Genomic DNA, 19,619 nt, shown 5'->3' with positions numbered 1-19,619 from the left:
GTTGAGCAGGAAACAGGACAGTAAAGGTGAGTCAAAAGTTAGTTGGTCCCATGAAATAGTGAATGCAGCTGTAAAAGTGGATGTGCAGTTAGCTGGAACTGTGAATAACTACAAACACTATTATTCCAGCCTCAGCAATAGAAAAGAAAGGCCAGGTCCAGTAGAGAAATCATGATACCTGAAAGTGGCACTGAAGAAATTAAAGTTTAACCAACATGACATTGCAAAACTGTTGGAAGCAAGTCCCAAGTATCTGAAGGATGTGGCTGGTATTTCAACACTAATGAAAAGGACCAAAGGCAGGTGGCACCAACACAAAGGAATTCAGAGAAATGAAGCAGGAACCAAAGCAAAGGAGAGCAGCTGAGAATACCTACAAAGGACTCTTTTAAAACACTCCATGCTGCAAATACTGAAGTGTGATAAAGGACCTAGGCACTGAATTTAGTAAGATTAGCCAAAAGTGATGCAGGTTAGGTTGAAGGGTGGAAAAGTATGAGATTAGCATTGTGGGTGGAAATCATAGGAAGCCTGGAGGTTCTCATAATGGCATGCGAGCCTAGACTCATCCTTTCTAATTCCAACACAGGTGTTTTGATACTTGGGTGAAGATGGCCATAAAAGGACATAGATTTAGTCTCTCTCTCTCCCTCCCTCAACGTATCATTACAAGCAACTTGCTAAATTCCTTCCAACAAGGGTATGGTTTTAGTATGCACAATGACAACTAAAGAAAGCAAGAGAGGATGCAGTAGCTTGGTACAGCATCATGAAGAAGGGTTACAAATTTTCAGACGACTGGTTACGGAGTCAAGCTGCACAGCAGTAGCTGAAGAGAATGGTTAAACCTGTTATTTACTCCCTGGCTCTCCAGCTTTACTCTTAACTAGACAAGAGACATCAAAAATGTGTTGTGCAGAACCGGTGATCATTTTCATTATCTCAGCTGTGCAGGCAGAGTTCCCTTCATGATATTTGGAACAGGTCTTTTGTCTCTGGGGAAAAAAAATCTGAGTGACTACAGCTCCCTTGCCCTCATTTTCTGGATGCAGAACAGGGTTTGAAGTGGTCTGCGAGGTTTTATGCTACATATTCAGTCCAGATTAATACACGTGTACATTCCTATTGTGCTGCTTTGGAATTGTGTAGCTGAAGGTCACGCACAACCAGCTATTGAACACAACACATCTGAGAAATGGAAGCCACTCACACCTACTCAAAGACCTTGAAGAGTGTTCATTGTCTTTATTGTACATATTATGGACTATGCTTTTTTCTCCTTTCATAATGCAGACCCTGATGTGCTTTTCTGTATTCATGCAATAGCAGCTCCTATTTTCTTCAGAGTGGTGGTGTGAGAACATTTTGCATAATCATTTTTCTGTATCAGAGGAAGAGTGTGGTTGGTGACCAGGGGGTGTGATTGAGGACTTTTCATAGTAGTTGCACCCAGGATCTCAGCTGGCAAGTATTTCAGGGTGAAAAGTATTCAAGTTCCTGTTCCTGCTTCTGGAAAAGAGATGGTTCAACATCTATACAATTACTAAGGTAGACAGATGTTTCAAATTCTTACCAGCTAGAAACTCATAAAAGGAAAGCAGCAGAGCCCTCTCTTTGAGGGGTACAACTATTTCAAAAGCAGATAAATATAGACTCCTGGTACATAACTTTCTTTGAGTATGGAAGCCTGGTGCCCTTGCTTTGCTGTAAGTGCTCTGGGTAAAAAGGGGCAGAGGTACAATTTGTGACTCCAGTAACCTTTCCTCTTTCGATCCCATCCCCCTCCTTTTAAATAAGTGCTGTTCTTCAAAGAAAAGACAGAAAAAGAGAAGAAAGTGAGAAACTTCACATTGTAACCTCCCAACTTTCACTTTGAGGAATACAGGCCATTCAGATTTCAAATGCTTGCAGTCCACACAGACAGAGCTGCTGCAGATTTTCAGATTATTATACTGACAGAGGAGAAAAGCAATAGTGTTTTGTTCAGCTTACATCCATAAAACCAAGCTCTGACCATAACAGTCCCAGAAGAGTGAGATGTTTGGGCTAAAATAATAACCACTACAATGCCTATTATATTTTTACAAGTGTGTAAGTGATGGAGGAGCCTAAGTCCCAATTCAAAAGTCACTTGGGGACATTTGAAGATTATTACTCCTAATCTTCAAGGTCTGGGACAGACATTGCATAGACCGGTTTGACCCAAATCTGTTAAGTCTGATACTACTTTCAACCAGGTTTATCTCAAACCAGTTTCAGCCATTTTCAAACTGATTTATATGCACTGAATGTCTGTTCTGTTACAGGTATAAACCAGTTTCTGATAACTTAAACCAGTTTATGTGTAATGTCTGTCCCTAGCCCAACTCACCATTCAGTTTAAAAAGTCAGTTAATTTGAGTTCACCCTCCTGTTGGACTACCCTCTCCCCTCCTTTTTTCAAAGCTAGGTAGATTCAGCAGACAGCTGCAGAATACCACTCCTATTCCAATCCTGAGTTAACACTTACCAAAGGTGTTTTTTTTAAATAAGTTATCAACATGCCAATGCAGTTTTGTCTTGCACTTTTTGCCTTTCAAGCAGTTTAGTATGCAGAGAGAGGTGGTTTTTTTACTGCAGAGGCCCTGGATTTGACTACCTTGATACGTGCATTCACTTTCAGGACTTACGCAGCACATTGGGATCAAGCTGCAAGCTGCTGTCAAAACACGTTCCATTAAAGTTTTCACAAACACTATGCAAGCTGGTAAAAGCAGAAGCTATCAATAATACAGAATAAAGCCTACCAATACTCTTCAGAAGTCAGATTAGAGGGGCTCTCCCTTCCATTGCAGTTTCAACTATGCAGCTCTGAAAACATCCACACTATGAGACAAAACCTGCTAATAAGAGGCACGAGGCCCAGGCCTGAATGCTACCAGAGATGAGGACATGAAGCATGAGGAGAGCTAGCTGAAAATACTCCAAAACACAAGGATTGTTCCCAGAAAGTCTCATGTTTACAGTGACCTTCATGAAATAATTAGAAGCCAGTGGTTACGTGGCTTCTTATCTACATAATTAAGCTATAGATAATTCATTAACATATCTCCAGCCTTAAATTATGTAGATTCTGGTTGGCAAGAACAGCTGCAGTGGGGCATCTGCATGGTTTGGGCTTTGGATTTGCACAAGAGTAGCATCACCAATTTAATAGTTTCTCTGTGTGCTGATGAGATGCCCTTTTCTTCAGGGTAATCCTTGCTGCACAGGCAGGTTCAGGTCCAAGCTCCAAAGTACGACTGCAGCAGCTTTGCTCTTAAAGCTCTTGCCAAAGCCTAAGCATATGCCACCCGCTCCACACCCTCTGCACCTTCACACTTGCCAAGCCCTGCCCTATTGCTGGACAACATTTATGCTCTCAGCCTCTCCATTTCCTCCAGCCAGTTTTGCCAGGTCCCTCCCATATCCCATATTCACCAGAACCATTTTCCTCCAAGTAGACTCTCCCCACAACAGGACTTGTATCCCCTAAAACCTTCTTTAGAGGAAAAAAAGGGAAAGTAACAAATGCAAATTAGAAGCTATAAATAAAGATAACTGATACGTGAAACAAAAGCACTCAAAGAGAAATCTACTGCTACTGCCTTTATCTACAAGCTGCAGCTTATTTGGAATTTTTTTTCTTCCTAATATTGGTCATGGCCCATCACTACATGGAAATGGTAGAAGTCTAAAAAATGTAGACGAGGCAAAAGAGTTCAGTATATCATAAAATCATAGAAGATGAGGATGGAAGGGACCTCAGGACGCCACATCTAGTCCAACCCCCTGTTCCAAGCAGGACCAGCCCCAACTACATCATCCCAGCCAAGGCTTTGTCTAGCTGGGTCTACAAAACCTCCAAGGATGGAGACTCCCCCACCTCTCTGGTAACCTGTTCCAGTGTTTTGCTACCCGCCTCGTGAGAAAGTTTCTACTAATATCCAACCTGAACTACCCTTGCTGCAACTTGTTTCTATGGTATATTTGGGACAATGTTGTAGTCATATGATAATGATGGTGGAACAGTTTCATATTTCAACATCATCTCAGAAAGGCTTAGAAACAAATTAATAATGCCAGGCATTTAAAAAAAAAATCAGAAAGTCTATACAACCTGCACTTGAGTCTTAAATGTACATGGTCCATAGAGTACCATGCACCATTAACTCTGATATTTTCAATGATTATTGGAACACCAGACTAGAAGATAATGTTGCACAAATATAGAAAAAGGTCGAAATAGGACAACTTATAATCATATACAGGTCTCTCAGACTGACATAATTAATGGATTCAATTAATAAGAGTAATATAATTGATGTCAATCAAAATAGATTCACGAATTATAGTTCTTATTAAGTCTGGTTGATAAGGTAAATGCCACACGTCTGTTACTTATGGTGTAAGTGGTATGCTTTACAGACAAAGTTTTTACTACAAATTATAATAAAAGTCAACATGGCACTCAAATGCAAAATATTAGAAAGTCGGACCTTCAACTTGAAGTGCTGAGGAGATGAAAGGCATTTAGTCTACCACAGCCAGGCTACCTAGAAATCCAGTTTTAAACTTCCAACCCATAGTGTCCTCCTCCCCAGACACTCTGATTCTTTTTCAGGCATCCTCTGCTCCCCCACTGCTTTCCCAGCATCCCTAGCTGCCTGCAGCAATAGCTAGGGGAGGAAAACTCCCTGAGCACAGGTGAATCATCCTTTGAACTAGGAGGTGGCATAGAAGGGGGCAGGAAGGCCCTTTTCTTGGCATACAATAGAATGACACCTGAATGCAGCAGTAAGCACAGTAAAAACATGAGCAGTGAATGGATGCTTTTGAAAAGGAAGGACAGGAAACTTCTGCATCAAGTGCATGCCACAGGAGGGCAAAACCAAATCGCTCAGTAGCGTGAACGTGGCAGGAAGGAAGAAGCTGCCTCATGGGCAACTGTGGCTGAGAAGTCATTTCTAAAGACACTCAAGCCCATATCCCAAACACTACATCTCTTTCCAGGACTACCCTCTCTCTCATCTCTGCCTGGGTGAGCTCTACAGGCCATCGAGTGAGCTCTACAGCCTTCAGCCCAAAATGCCGCTACCCTCAATCACCCACTTCCATCGCCTGCATATCCTTCAAGTGTCCAGGGCTGAATGGGTACCTGGGGTGAATAACCCCTGGAATGCCCTGCCTGCAGCATGGACCCCATATCTCCCAAATTAAACTTTCACATCAGCTGCAGAAACTGAGGCAAGCATTCAGCAGGGGCTGCAAGTTAACAGATTGGATTTATTAACTCAGAAAAGACTCAACACAGGAATGAAACACTGCAACGCTTCAGGGAAAAGGTATCAGCTGCTGCTCACTGTATTTGCTTTCACAGCCCCACACCAGATCAGTCATGGGACAGGCCAGAAACAGGGTAACTCCTCACCACCTCCTACTAGATCCTTTACACCTTCTTAATCACCACGTTCTTCTTAAGCACATTCTTAATAATGCTGTAGTAACCATCACCAGTGGAGTGGAAGCTCCCTGAACAGCACTATGGCAAGCAGACTTCCCCTATCTTCTGTCCTTATTTTTTAAAACTCTCACTATATGACTTTACCTTCCATTATTACAGTGCCTTGGGTCTGGCAGCAGCTTAGAGACAAACCAGACCTCCGTAGGGTGGCTGTCAGCTTCCTAGGAGGCTGGCACAGCTGTCAAGGATTGCTACAGTGCACCAAGGCTGTTATCTACCATGTCTGCTCTGCCAGGGCCTATGCTAGGCATCAGTCTACGTACAGTGGAGAAGCTATGCCACTGCATCAGCCCATGCACTAGAGATAAGAGGTATGGCAGGCTGCCTCACATCCCTGTTTTGGGGATGCGGTGAGCTTCATCTCTCTAGGCTTGAACACTCAATGTAGAGGGTGGACTGGCACTGGACAGGAGACCAGCTGTGCCAATAAGTATACAGAGTACTGGAAAGGGATAATGTTGTCCCTGTAATCACATGCGATGTTTCTGATTTACTTTAGCAGAATCTGCTTCTTTTTCTGCCTAAGCAGAATGGAAACCAGAGGTCAAGATGTCCTAGGAAAAATCAGAGAGCAAGTACCATGAAATGTTACTGCAGCTTGGGGTGACTGGATAAAATAAGCTTTAAGCGCAAAGCTGTCAGAGGCAAACAACGTTCTTTGGGTAAATCTGATATCTTTTATTAGACCAACTCAAATAGTGGGAAAAATTCTTCTTTGCAAGCTTTTGGGCACAAACACCCACAAACACCCGAAAGCTTGCAAAGAAGAATTTTTCCCGCTATTTGAGTTGGTCTAATAAAAGATATCAGATTTACCCAAAGAACCTTGTCTGCCCACGTCCTTAGACCAACACGGCTACAACCTATACCCCTGAAGGTGTCAGAGGAGTCCCCAGTTTACCACAGGGGTAGAAGAGAACAACTAGCCAAGAGGACTTCATTTTCTCTGGGTATACATGGGTGTCAAGAGTGGCACAAAATACTGAAAGGTCAAGGACCATTTGGACTTTCCTTTCTGGTGATGCTCATATACCTTCAACGAGACCTTTTTCATTTAATTAGACTTCAAGAAAATGCTGGACACGACCAAGAATGCAAAGATTAGCAAGGGGAAAACCTGCTTCTGGCCAGTAACTACAGTGCAGTGCCATTTGCTGGGTACCAGAAGCCAGCTGACTGCGCTTATTGTGCAAGCCAACCCAAAGTCCACCCCCCAGCACTATTCATGCGAGTTCAGCAATGCTTCTTGGTTCGTGTTCCTGTGCATGGATTTACAACCTAGAGAATACCCTGAACTAAACCGAGCTACGTGGACGTGGATAAGAGAAGCCTTTAAGCCCCATGATGCAGTAAGCAGATCTGACACACTGTAGCCCCTCTAACCAATTCAAACTCACTGTTTGCAGTTTGCGTTTTGGGGTCAATGGAATTTCATGGAGAGATTTATTACAGACACAAATACATATATAGCTGGTATCCATGTCTTGGAGATAAGACCTCATATAAATCATATGAAAGTTTATACAACACTAAACTGATGCACTAGACATGCCACGAAACTGATGCAAAAGACAACTGTGTGGACCATCACAGTTACAGCACGCAGACAATAATATCAAGGGTGCCAAAGGCAGAGGCACACTGTACTATCCGAGTTTCTCTCTTGTGACATCCTTTAACAAGCCAAGCAGTCAGATTTTGCAGAAGGGTTTTTGGCTAAGATCTTCACAAATTAAAAGCATCTACTCAAAGCTGTCAAGGAGCAGAAGTGCAAATAAAGATGACAAGCTGGAGAAGCATGTCTTAAGGAGAAATATATGGCCATTGGCCAAGGATTTTGGTCTTGATTTCAGTGCACTTACCCAAAAAAACAGAACTCATACATCTTGCTTGGCCTTTTCTTTTCTAAGAAAAGCTCATGGCTCAGGCAGCAGATGGGTTATGGGCCAGGACTGATACACTGGAAAACTCAACTCAAATTGCAAGTAGGAATTAAAGGCACTGCTAGAGATTAGCAAAGGATAAATTTGTAGTACCAGCCTGCAGTAGGGCCAGGTCTAATCAATGCTACCAGCATCGGCTTCATGTGAATTTGCGGCTTGTAAGTACAGTATTAGGATATTTTACCATGCCAATTCCACTGAACTCACCAGTATAATGACAGCAGAAAACACACACAGCCTCTCTTTGACCGTGATAAGACCTCTATTTAACGTGCCTGGTGCAGAATGTTGCCTGTAATTGCAGGGTTCTTGGTTGGCATCTCAGTTTAGAGCACAAGCCCACTCGTGGGTGAGACTTTGCTTGGCAGAAGCCTCTGTTACAATTAGCAAGCTAACAAAACAAGCTGGAACATCTACAGCTTTAGGTGTGTAGATAATTCCCACTTCACTCTCTTTAAATGTCAGACAGTACAGCAGCTTTATTTTAAAATAGGTGAAATCCAGCCTTGTACAGAAAGCTCAGCCCAAGGTTCAGATACCATTTAAGCCCCTCATTTTATCCAAAATACACAGTTGCCACCTTGGTGCATAGCTTTCAGATTTGGTAACAGCACACTCATGGTCTCAGAGATGGGAGCCTTGTCATTATGTAAAACAACAACTATCCAAAGTGATGTTAAGATGGAAAGGTAATTGCACATTACCCAGATTTCAGGTATTCTACAACACATTTGGAAATAAATCTATTGTAACTTGGACAGCAAGAGTCCTTGTGTTATAAACTGCCTTCCTCTCCCTGCATCAGCCTCCCACCTCCCTCCCTCCATCATCTCAAACACTGCCTTGCTTGAGACTCAGAGCCGCAATCCCAATCAGAGGTATGCTGTGCTACTAGTTCTTTTTATTTCCTCGCATGCACAGGCCAGCGTTGCTCCAACTTAGGCCCCAAGTGTTTTCAGAGCAGTAATGCAATCCTGCTGTAAATTGTCACGTATGTCTAGTTACACAAAAATGTGTCACTTCTTCCCCCTGTCCCCAAGGGCCCTTGGGGTTGCTCTTTGTAGTGCTTACCTCTTAAAATGTCCTTTATCTTGGGAACAGCCACCAGCAATTTCCCAGGGAAGACTCACAGCAATGGAAGGCCAGTTCCAGGTTCTCTTGGGAGTCAAGATAAAAGGCAGGTGCTAAAAAACATAGGAAAGTGTTTTATGGGATTTTCTTTTTTTAGGGCTAGGTTACTCAGCCATCCCATTTACTATGAAATATCTGAGTTATTGATTTTATCATTGCTGCATGAGAAGCCTTTGGACACACACGACTTGGAGAATGTGACAGTGAAAACTAATGCTAGCAATAAGACTATCCCTGAGAAACAACCAAACCTTCCCGTAATTTTGGGAAAGCAAAAAGCGCATGCACACATATGCGCACCCACCCACGCTCTTTTGAGCTTTGACTGTTGAGCACCCTGGACCAACAGCAATTAGTTTTATATCGGTTCATATTTTTCATTATAATAGTATGTCATTCCTATGCTTTGGTACACTTTAGCCAAGTCTTTCAATGATTCTCTTAATACTAGTCTCACGTAAAGCATTTTTATACCTTTCTACAGACATTCAATAATTCTGTTGCTTAAACTCATATATTTTGTTAAACTTGGATAAAAAATGAAGCAGGCCACAGAAAGCTAAAGACTCTGTTCACCGCAGTTAAGCTGTTAACAATGGACCTATGAAAGGGATGGCCATAATGCAAGGGGACAATTGAACAAAAGACACAGAGCACAAACATTTAACCAGGTACAAAGTCTGCCACTGCAAGCTTAATCCTTGTTTTGAATTAAGTGTGGTTCCTCAGCTCCGTTTCTTCTACCACAGCAGTAAATGCCAGCTACTTAATGATGCCCCCTACATATTATACACTGCAGGTCAGAAAGGTCTTATTTTTTAAACAGACAAGGGAGCATATTTCACCAGAAACATTTTTTTTTTCCCTTTTCAACTTGCTGGATAAACAGCTGCAAGCAAAATTGTGAGCTTCTGCAGGACAGAGAATAAAAGCAGAGCTAATCACAGGTATTATGATTCCAGGAAGCTAGAAACACATTCGGAACAAAGCCCAGCAGATCATTCTCTGTAGGAAAAGCCTGGGATTCCATGTCAGTCTTCTGTAACACGGTGTTTAGAATAACTGAGCGTTTTTATCTCTTTTTGTAACAGAGCTGCTAGCAAATCAGGTTCAGTTTATTTTTCAAAATGTGCTTCCTTTGCTTCTGGTGCTGAATCACAGGCTTATTCATGCTGGGAGATTCCCTGACTTACTGCATCCACATGCAGCCCTGACATTTCACCTGCAGGCTTCTAGTTTTCATCTCCTGGGCTATCTCCAAAGGGTACACACAGTGACTTCAGGTTTTCCAAAGATTTGGACCTTGACCTGCTCCCGTTGTTTAAAGGTGAAAGAGCTTACGGCGATAGGACAGGGACCAAAGGGAAAGCAAGATTTCAGGAGGGATTCAGCTGAACGTGAAGCCTGGCACTCATCATTCAGGCTAATAGTTGCCAGACCCACTGGCATGTAAGCATGCATAGAACCTAGTATCTCAGGAGAGAGCTTTTTTTGCACAACTACGCGCCTGATTCACCACAAATTAACAGTGGAAATCCCTCTTGGGGCAGGGAGAGATAACAAAATGAACAATATGATGTCAGCAAACCACATTAACTCTGCTGGTGCATTAGATCCCTGCCCTTGCCTCTTTGCCTTCCATGGGTATTCACATTGCAAGCTCTTCGGGGCATCTGCTAGCCTGCATTTGTGCTATGCATAGGACCGAGTGCTTATAAGGGGGTCCCATTATATGTATGGCCATAAACATGAATTCTTGTGAAAAACCTGTGTGCAGCAGACACATTTTTACAGAAACCCAGCTTTGGGAATAACCGATTATCTGTTTACACTGTAGTGAAAGGGGGAACGATAACATCTCGATGCCATCCTCCAAGTTCCACCTAGCACAAAAGGCCCAAATAACAGACCCTAGACTCCCAAACTTGAAAGCTAGTCCAGGTCCTTTCTCACTGATTTTTGCCAGCAAGATGAGTTATTTTTACTGGCATTCAGCAGGTAGCATATTAATTTCCTGTGGCATTTGTATTTGTTACCCAAGGTATCATCATTCAGTTTGTCAGGTCCTATGGAGAGTGATAGTGCCAATGGAAATTGCTCTGGCATTAATTACATACTGTATCTTCCACAGCACTTAGTCCTACTGACGAGACACCCACAACCCAGTAGATGCACTGCTAATGCAATGAAAGAAACATTTATAAAGTGGAGGGAAGCATTACAAAGAAAGGAAAAACTGGGATATTAGTTCCAGCCATGCTTCTGCTGGAATCCCAGTGTTTCAAGATGCACGGAAAAGCAAGAGCAACTCTAGATTTACAACAGCATCATGTGCAGGACTATGCTGTTACCCAAATCTCCAGGAAGCTTTATCACAAGAAGAAACAGCATTGCATTCCATGTATGTCGCTTCTCAGCACTCTCATGACACGAGGGCCAGTGTCTCCGAACTCTAGAGACGCTGGACTGTTCCCTTTGGATCTGCTCTGCAATCATTTAAGAATACTGCCCTTGTCATTGGGATGCTTACAATATGAATACAATGACTTCAGAAATGGCCTTTGGGAAAGGGAGCGGGAGGGCGGGGGGGTGAAGGATGGCTCAAGTTTAAATTGTTTTGGGCACAAAGAATGTACAGCTAGAGGTCTGGGAATGCTAAAATAGAGAACCTGGCAATGAAAAGTGGAACTGACTCTTTCTCTCCAGAAACAATCTGTTTTGTTCAGGCAAAGCAGATTGAGATACAGAATCTTCATGCAAGCGTCTGAAAAAGTTGGGCCTGTTTGGTTCATTGTCAGGGAGTGGCACGCTTGTGATAGACTATTTAAAAAACTATCATGCCTATCTGCATATCCTTTTCCTCTAAAGGTTTGTTCCCACCATTAAGATAAAGCTCTGGTTTAATGCCGCTGTTTGATCACTATAGTCACCATTGATCAGATCAAAGAATTGCTGGTGCAAGAGCTTACCTGGAACTATTGGGTGAAAAGTGAATAATGTAGCTCAAGGCCCAAGCTAGGAGCTGGTGCGCTGCAGAATTCCGCAACAGGGAACAGCACAAGGCCCTCAGGCTTCTGGGTTACACTTAGAAAGGGAACAGCGTTGCCATCAGCTTTGTAACTGGACACCTGGCATCAGGTGTCTTGCATGAACGGATCACAGAAATGAATCTGCAGTCTCTCTACACAGCTGGTGCTCTGCAGTGAAACAGCTATGGAGAGGACTACACAGGCAAGAACCAAAAGAGGCAGAAAGAAGAAATGCTTCGAGAATAGGAACACGGGAAGGAACTATGCAATCTTTCCCATGTAGTCCCTACCTTCTACGCATGACGACCAAAAGCAGAGAATTAGGCTACAAGGATAGTCCTAATAAGGACTGCACTAAATGGTGCTGTTTGCAGGACACAAGATGCCTTACAAAGAACATGGCACTCTTGTGCCTCTGCACCTTACCTTACATATTATTAGCTAGCCATGGAATAGAGAAGCTGCAGCAGGGTTCAGGTTTAGAGGCATCTTTATTACCCCTTGAACATGGAGGGTTTTGTCAGCCCTGCAGGGGAAGAAGTTGCTGCTGTTTTGTGATGAGCAGCATGCCTTGAATTTAATTTTGCCTTTCCTTAAATCTTTTTATCCAGCCTGAGATGGGAGTGAAAGATAAACACAGAACAAGGCACTGATACTTCTCATCAGAGTCAGCATCCATTTTCTTACAGTGAAAGAAATAATGTGCCTTCCTGCCCACTGAAGAAAAAAATTGCAGCTGAGCAAAACAACATTGCTTTGCCTTCTAGAGAATGCTGCAGCCTGGGGGTGGGCAACAGCACACGTTGATAAACCTAGAGCATGGTGGAGAATTTCAATACAGATTTGGGATTAAGTTGTTTTTTGTAACAGGCATACATCAGCAGCTGCAGCTGCCTGATTTTGTCCACCACTGCTAACAGGCAGGGCTAGCCTTCTCTGAATACCAAGTCAGGCATTAGGGCCAAAGATACGCTGATTTAGAAACCCCTTAATAGAGGGGTTCTCCACATGCCAGAAAAGGCATTTGAATACTGCCGAAGCAGTTGGTAGAACATCACTGCCCTCTTTCTTCCAGAACAATGCCCGTTGAGTATCCATAATGCGCCCATATACGTGGTATTGGGCATAGCGTGTACCAGTAAGAGGCAAAGTAATGGTTTAGGTTCAAGCTTTGCCTGACCAGGTAACACGTTATGCTAACAATATGCAGGAGGTCTAGCATAAGGCCCTTCAACTTTTAAAATGAGGCTGAGAGATTGTAAGGAGGACAAAAGGGGGTATGTCACAACACAAGATCTTTTAAGATAGCTTTGCCTAAATCTGCTAATTATCAAATGACTCATTGCCTATGATTTAATTTTGTTTGCTTATCATTTAGCAAATACTATGGAAAAATTAAGCTGGGGGGTGGGGGAGTAGAGGAAGGCGAAGATGACTTCAAAATGGTATGATGCCCCTTAGAGATTTTACATGAGTAATAATATATTAGGAACACAGAAAAGACACTATACTGCTATTTGTGGTTATTAGGACTTTGCTGGGGGGGAAAAGGGGTACAGTTGTTTAGTATGCAAAATTAAGAAGATTGTATCATAGTCTGCACTTATGAAATGAAAAGTCTGCACTTATTATGAAATACTTGACACTCGGGGATCTCAAGGTGCACTGAATACATGGATCTATTCTCATATGCTCCTGCTGCCATCATACACACACCCAGAGTGAGGTAGGTCAACCGTAAAATGTGGAGAGGCTGAAGTATAGTGAAATTAAGCATCTTTCCAAAATCAGTCAGCTAAATCCATGGTCAGTATACTTATCCCACAGGAGTCTTGGCTCCAGATTTGTCCATTAGCCAGCAGCACATATGCCTTCTCTAAAAGATAATATATAGCTAAAAGTGCCAAAGGGTGAAGCTTTTGCCAACACAAAGGAAACTCCCTGGACTTGTTTGCCTAGTCTGCTACAGTCCTACATCTTGGCAGGCTAAGGGGAAAACGAGAGGCTCAGAGTCCATTGCTCTCCGTTGTTGGATGGGCTGTGCAATAGGGAACAGCCAGTGGGGTAACATTCATGAGGATGCTGCATAGTCTGGATCATAAATACTCAGGTCTTTGTGGGACTGAAAATCCTGAGATGTAGGGTGCTCCTGCAGCTTGGACTCTCAGGGAGCTGCAAGAGAAATCACTTAGCTCTGGGAGAAGAGACAATAAATCCTAACCCACAACAATGGGAACTGGTTCCCCTAAAAATAGAAATTATATTACACTCATACACAACCTATTTCTCTGGCTACGCAGGCAAAAGCCCATGTCAGCCAAACTAGCTAATTTCTCACCTAGAGGGTGCAGTGCTGGAATGAAACACCCTCCTCTTGAAACACCCACATTCATTTGTGTCCAAAACAACCTTTGGGACTGATATATAACTGAGAGAAAGCATACCTCTCACCTTACATTGGATGGATTTCTGAGCCAGGTCATGGCTTTTCCTAAGTGAAAGCTCCAGGGGGAGGAATGGACCAGTTTCGCTAGTAGCGTCTCAGCTGTGCTGTTCCATGCGATGAAATTTTAGGAGACAAGTAAGAAATGCTACCTTAGGAGCAGATATGAAAGGGATGGGGCCATAGAGGTAGACAGATTGGTTAGAGGATGTGAAAAGCGGTATTTTGGAGGTAAATTCAAATAGCTGGGTAGTTTGTCCTGGACACATTCAACATAATTCTCTTTTATTTTCCTAGGAGGAAGATGAGGAGTATCATCTTGTTTCTGAGCACTCAAGTGTTTTCTAATTACCTTTCTCTGCAGCTGAAATGCAGCCACTCCTTACTGAACAATACCGAGTTCCACTATGTCTGGGATTATATGATTTAAAATTGGATGAAACAGGGGCAAATAATATGGTGTTTTGAACACCAGCAATTGTTAGCATTTTTCATGCATTCATGGAACCACTGGCACCTCTATGGTGACATTGCATCACTGGAACTGCATGCTGTTAAAGCAAGTTCAGAAGTAGGTAAGAAGTGGGAGGTTCTGTCCTGATCTCCTCATGTGTAGCCACAGAACTGCCAGAGTCCTGGGAGAGGGAAAAACCAAGTGTCCACCTTCACCTTTTAGTCTAGAGAAGAGAAGACTGAGGCAGGATTTAATAGCAGCCTTCAACCCTGCAGGGGGTTGCAAAGAGGATGGAGCTGGACTGTTCTCAGTGGGGGCAGATGACAGAACAAGGAGCAACAGTCTCAAGTTGCAGCAAGGGAAGTTGAGGTTAGATATTAGGAAGAATCTCCTCACTAGAATAGTAAAGCACTGAAACAGGTTACCCAGAGAGGTGGTGGAAGGTCCATCCTTGGAGGTTTTCAAAATCCAGCTCGAAAAAGCCTTGGCTGGGATGATGTAGTTGGGTCTGGCCCTGCTTTGAGCGGGGGGTTGGACTAGATGTGACCTCCTGAGCTCCCTTCACACTCTCATTTTCTATGATTTTAAATGTAGTTTAAACTAACTTCTCTTTCTCTTTCTTTAGAGAAATGAATTATTTCAGACAGCTGCATACCTGGGCCTTATTTGCCACTGAAAATCCTTCGGTGTCCTGTGGAAGCTTATCCAAGAGCAGGGCAACCAACTCCAGGCAGATCAAGCTGGACATCTACCTATGCCTAGCAAAGTACTATTAGCTTAATCCCAACTCTACCTGATATGCATCACATCACTGTTTTGAATACACTATTAGACTCTAACCAGAGTTTATGCCACTAATAAGCAGCTCCAATGAGCAAGCTGTTGACAGCAGCACATTTTAGCATAACATTGAACTTTGAGTAAAATGGAAGCAAAAATAAACTAGTATTTACAGTACACAAATTTGAGAGACATCAAACAGGTCTCAGCAGGAGCATGTTTTATTTAGATAGCTTTTTTTTTTATTTCATTGAATTGAACAAAAGGAAAGGATTCAGAATTTACAGATATGTGCACCACTATAGATTTGAGGGGAAAAAAGCCAAGCAAACAAAACCAGAAAACGTGCAGCTATAGATGAATCCTTCAGCTACACTTTGGAACCCAAAATAACTGTAATTTTTTTCTCTTGTTACCACAGAACTAAACACATCACACATTCAAAAACCACCAAAACTAACAAACAAAAAGGCACAACATGGATACATAAACACATCCTTAAATGACTCGTTGTTCACTAATACCTCATTTGTAGCACCTACTGGCCGTGTCTACACGAGCAGCAGACTGCACAGTTGTTACTGTACTGTCATTTAGTACGCGAGTAAGCAAGTACTAAATTACTGCGCAGTATCTGGCGTTACTGCACAGTACCATCACCACATGGTTTTTTCCCGATGCTACTGTACAGTAGCTCATTACTACTACGCAGTATCGGCACCGCATGGTTACTGCCCAGCGACGTTACTGCAGGGGAGCAACAAGCTACGGTACATTAGCTTGTTGCTGCTGTGCCATTGCATCTTGTGTAGATGCACCCACAATGTACAAAAGGTTACTAAATTTACCAGCAAACATTTATTACTGGTTCTGTGGTAGTGCCCTGGCACCAGGCCTCCTTGTGCAAGGGGTCGCATAAACAAAAAGGATGGTCCCTACACTAAAGAGTTTATAGTCTAAATGGAAACCAAGGACCAACAGACGGGGAAATAAAGGGGAATAGCAAGCAGTGGGTTGCTGGGAGACAGAAAATTTGGAGACTGACAAGGAAATTCTCCTGTCACCGCCCCCCCACCCGCACCCCCCAGTTCATGATAAGCAGAACCTGAAGAGTCATGAAATTCTGAACAGGTACTTTGCAGCGAAATGCTAAAACCTGAGCGTTTCCAAAGAAAAAGACCTTTTGTACTCTACATCCTAGAATATTGAATATGGAAACTAGAGAATGACTTGCAGCCATACTTTAATCAGATACCATAAATATTCTCAAATTCCAAATAGAAGAAACCTCAGACCCAATTTTCCTCCACACTTGTCTGGGATCTCCTCTTTTTAGACTAAAGCCATATTCCCTGTATAATTATTAAACATTATATATACACAACAGATTACAGTTATTAGCATTTCTAAGTCCCCCTTCTCCAGGATGTATCAGCACATGGTTTTCTCGTCACAAGGAGGAAGGAGCTACCAGCTGTAAATGTTTTACCTGCCCTATTCCACCAGCCTAAGAAACACACATTGCATTTTCAGCTTTCTGTAGTTTATTGGATCTGTCTGCAGCTCAGAGAATTGGAGTATGGTAGCAGCATCTTCCCCAAACCAATATTGAATGAAAATGTATCTAAGTGCTTTTTTATACTATGTAAGGCAAAAGGCAGGGAAGCCTAGCACTGTTTAGGGCACTTGTACGTGTTCTTAAAGACTAACTTGTTCAGAAAGGCATAAGTGTTCATAGGCCAGACCATAATTTGTAAGCTTATGCTTTGCTGAATGAGTTAGTCTTGGAGGTGCTACCATGCCCTCTATTGAGAGGCTAACTACCTCTCAATAGTCTGTAAATGGTTAGTTGGTGAATCCAAATCCATGTCTTGAAGGACAAGTGTTGAGGTACTAAACCCAGAGGAATAAGCAGGCCCCTTATTTTGCAGACATAGATGAAGGGCTACATTTGTTTTTACTGACGGTTCTTGCCATGCAAAATCCCCTCCACTGAGCAGCACTGCACAGTAGAGTATTATTTCAGGCTGGACATAAGGAAGAACTTCTTTACTGTCCGAGCCCCCAAGGTCTGGAACAGCCTGCCACCGGAGGTGGTTCAAGCGCCTTCATTGAACACCTTCAAGATGCAACTGGATGCTTATCTTGCTGGGATCCTATGACCCCAGCTGACTTCCTGCCCTTTGGGCGGGGGGCTGGACTCGATGATCTTCTGAGGTCCCTTCCAGCCCTGATGTCTATGAAATCTATGAAATCTATGAAAAAAAATTATGGAAGTACAGGCACATCAAATATCCAAGTCTGGGTTTGATTTTTATGAGAATGGAAGTTGACTAGTCATTGCTAAATCCCCAAGGTATTGACCCCAACAATCCTACTCCCTAATAATCTGCAGGTCTTTGTAACAGGGCAGATGGATTCAGGGAAAGTTGGAGGGCAGAATGACTGAGAACATCCCAGTATCACATTTTTATTCTTCAACTTACATAAAAAAAATATCAGAAAAATTAAGTGACTTTGGCATAAAAATGGAATGAATCGGCACAGTAATAATTCAGCCGCAAGAGCCAACGTGATTGATGAAAGGAAAGACACCATTCTGACACAGAAAAGGAAGCACAATAAGGCATTACAGCTAGGAAACAATCACAGAAAGCACAACAGGAATAGATCAACACGTATAAAAATAACCAAAGGAAGAAAGAAATCTGTAGCTAGAGCCACTGTCAAGAGTCAGCATGGAGAAAGAGAGAGAGACTTAATTCATGTCTCTACCAATTCATGGAAACTGGGCTTATTGGGCATTTTTACACATGGAAGTGCCACAGCGTCAGGAGCTTTGAAAACTGTCCGGTGCTGTGACACTTGCAGTTGTATAAGTGGCCAAATGCACGTCATATAAAAGGTGCTTTAGTTCAAAAGTGTACTGCCTCCATTTTCTGTGCGCCGATGCGCATTTTGCCACTTATACAACTTCACATGGCACAGCGCAATTTGGATCAGCTTGCATGCAGAACAGACTCGATTAATTGATTAATCAGTTAATCAAGTCGGCTCCGAAGTGGCAGATCTCTGGCGTGTCGTGGGACTAAAAGGTAGGTGTATAAATGCCCATTGAGCCTGGAAAAAAGAAGACTGAGGGGGGATTGAATAGCCACTTGTTCTGGCAGATGTCAGAACAAGGAGCAATGGTCTTCAATTGCAGCAAGCGAAGTTGTGGTTGGATATTAGGACAATTGTTTTCACTAGGAGGGTAGTGAAACACCGGAACAGGTTACCCAGAGAGGTGGTGGAGTCTCCCTCATTGGAGGTTTTGAAGCCCCAACTAGACCAAGCCTTGGCTGGGATGATGTAGTTGGGGCTGGTCCTGCTTGGAGCAGGGGTTTGGACTAAAATGTGACCTCGTAAGGTCTCTTCCAACCTGAATTTTCTACGATTCTCTGATTTTATTCCATACTAGGGTAAAAGCCCGTCAAAAATGATGGGCAAAAATAGGCTACTTGTTATAGGGTAACACATTTCTGTTACCCGCTGTGTCGTTACCAACTTGAGCAGTTCTGCTCGGTCTTCTTCTATACAACGGGTATCTATCAACATTTCCAGGAGTCTCTTCTCTAATCTCCTTTGGATATTTCTTCAGACATTGATGATTTTCCATGCACAGTGCACTTGGATTCAATCCTCCACATGGTCCATGAATCATATTCTCATCACAATAATTTTTGTTCAAGAGGGAATGCACCATTGTACGATTGAATGTTTGTTTTAAAGTTGTGGTGATGCTCGTTGTTCCGATTTGGCATTAAATCTCGCAAATACTCTGGAAACAGTCTTTTTGGAGGCAGAATCACTTTACCCTTATGACTACTCCAAATATGGCCATCTGATGGACTTTCAGCTTGGAAGTTTAATGAGTTACAGAATTGGCACACAGGCAGACAAGGTTCCTTGGGTGAATTTGATATCTTTTATTAGACCAACCCAAATGGTTGGAGAATAGTTATTAAGCAAGCTTCCGGGTTGAAAAACCCTTCGTCGGGCTAAGGAAGTTTCAGCAGTTGGTGTGTGCTGTTCCTGGATGGAATGAAAAGTAAAGAAGCCAGGGGCTGGGCTGGGCTGGGCTGGGCTGGGGAGTCAGTTGCCAGACAGATTATAATGTATCAAAAATCCAATGTCTATGTTTAGTCCCTGATCTCTAGTAGCCAGCAGGTTGATGAAATCGAGCGCGTAGGCTCGTCTCTGGGAAGTGTTGTGTAAGCTTCCCTTGAGGATCAGGACTGAGAGATTGGAGAGAGAG

The 19,619-nt window shown here is 42.9% G+C and overlaps 1 long non-coding RNA gene across 1 annotated transcript; it reads right to left on the bottom strand.

Annotated features, from left to right (window-relative positions):
* Positions 1-1,308: 1,308 nt before the first annotated feature.
* On the bottom strand, positions 1,309-11,678 carry LOC102386856. Its single transcript, XR_324726.1, has 3 exons — positions 11,586-11,678; positions 8,557-8,669; positions 1,309-1,509 (listed from the first exon to the last, which is right to left on the bottom strand). It is a non-coding gene; the product is annotated as an uncharacterized LOC102386856 (long non-coding RNA).
* Positions 11,679-19,619: the final 7,941 nt, after the last annotated feature.

This window comes from Alligator sinensis, unplaced genomic scaffold, assembly GCF_000455745.1.
Source record: "Alligator sinensis unplaced genomic scaffold, ASM45574v1 scaffold1667_1, whole genome shotgun sequence".
Taxonomy (NCBI): domain Eukaryota; kingdom Metazoa; phylum Chordata; order Crocodylia; family Alligatoridae; genus Alligator; species Alligator sinensis.
The sequence above is the reverse complement of the archived record's forward strand: the minus strand, read 5'-3'. Positions and strand labels throughout refer to the sequence as shown.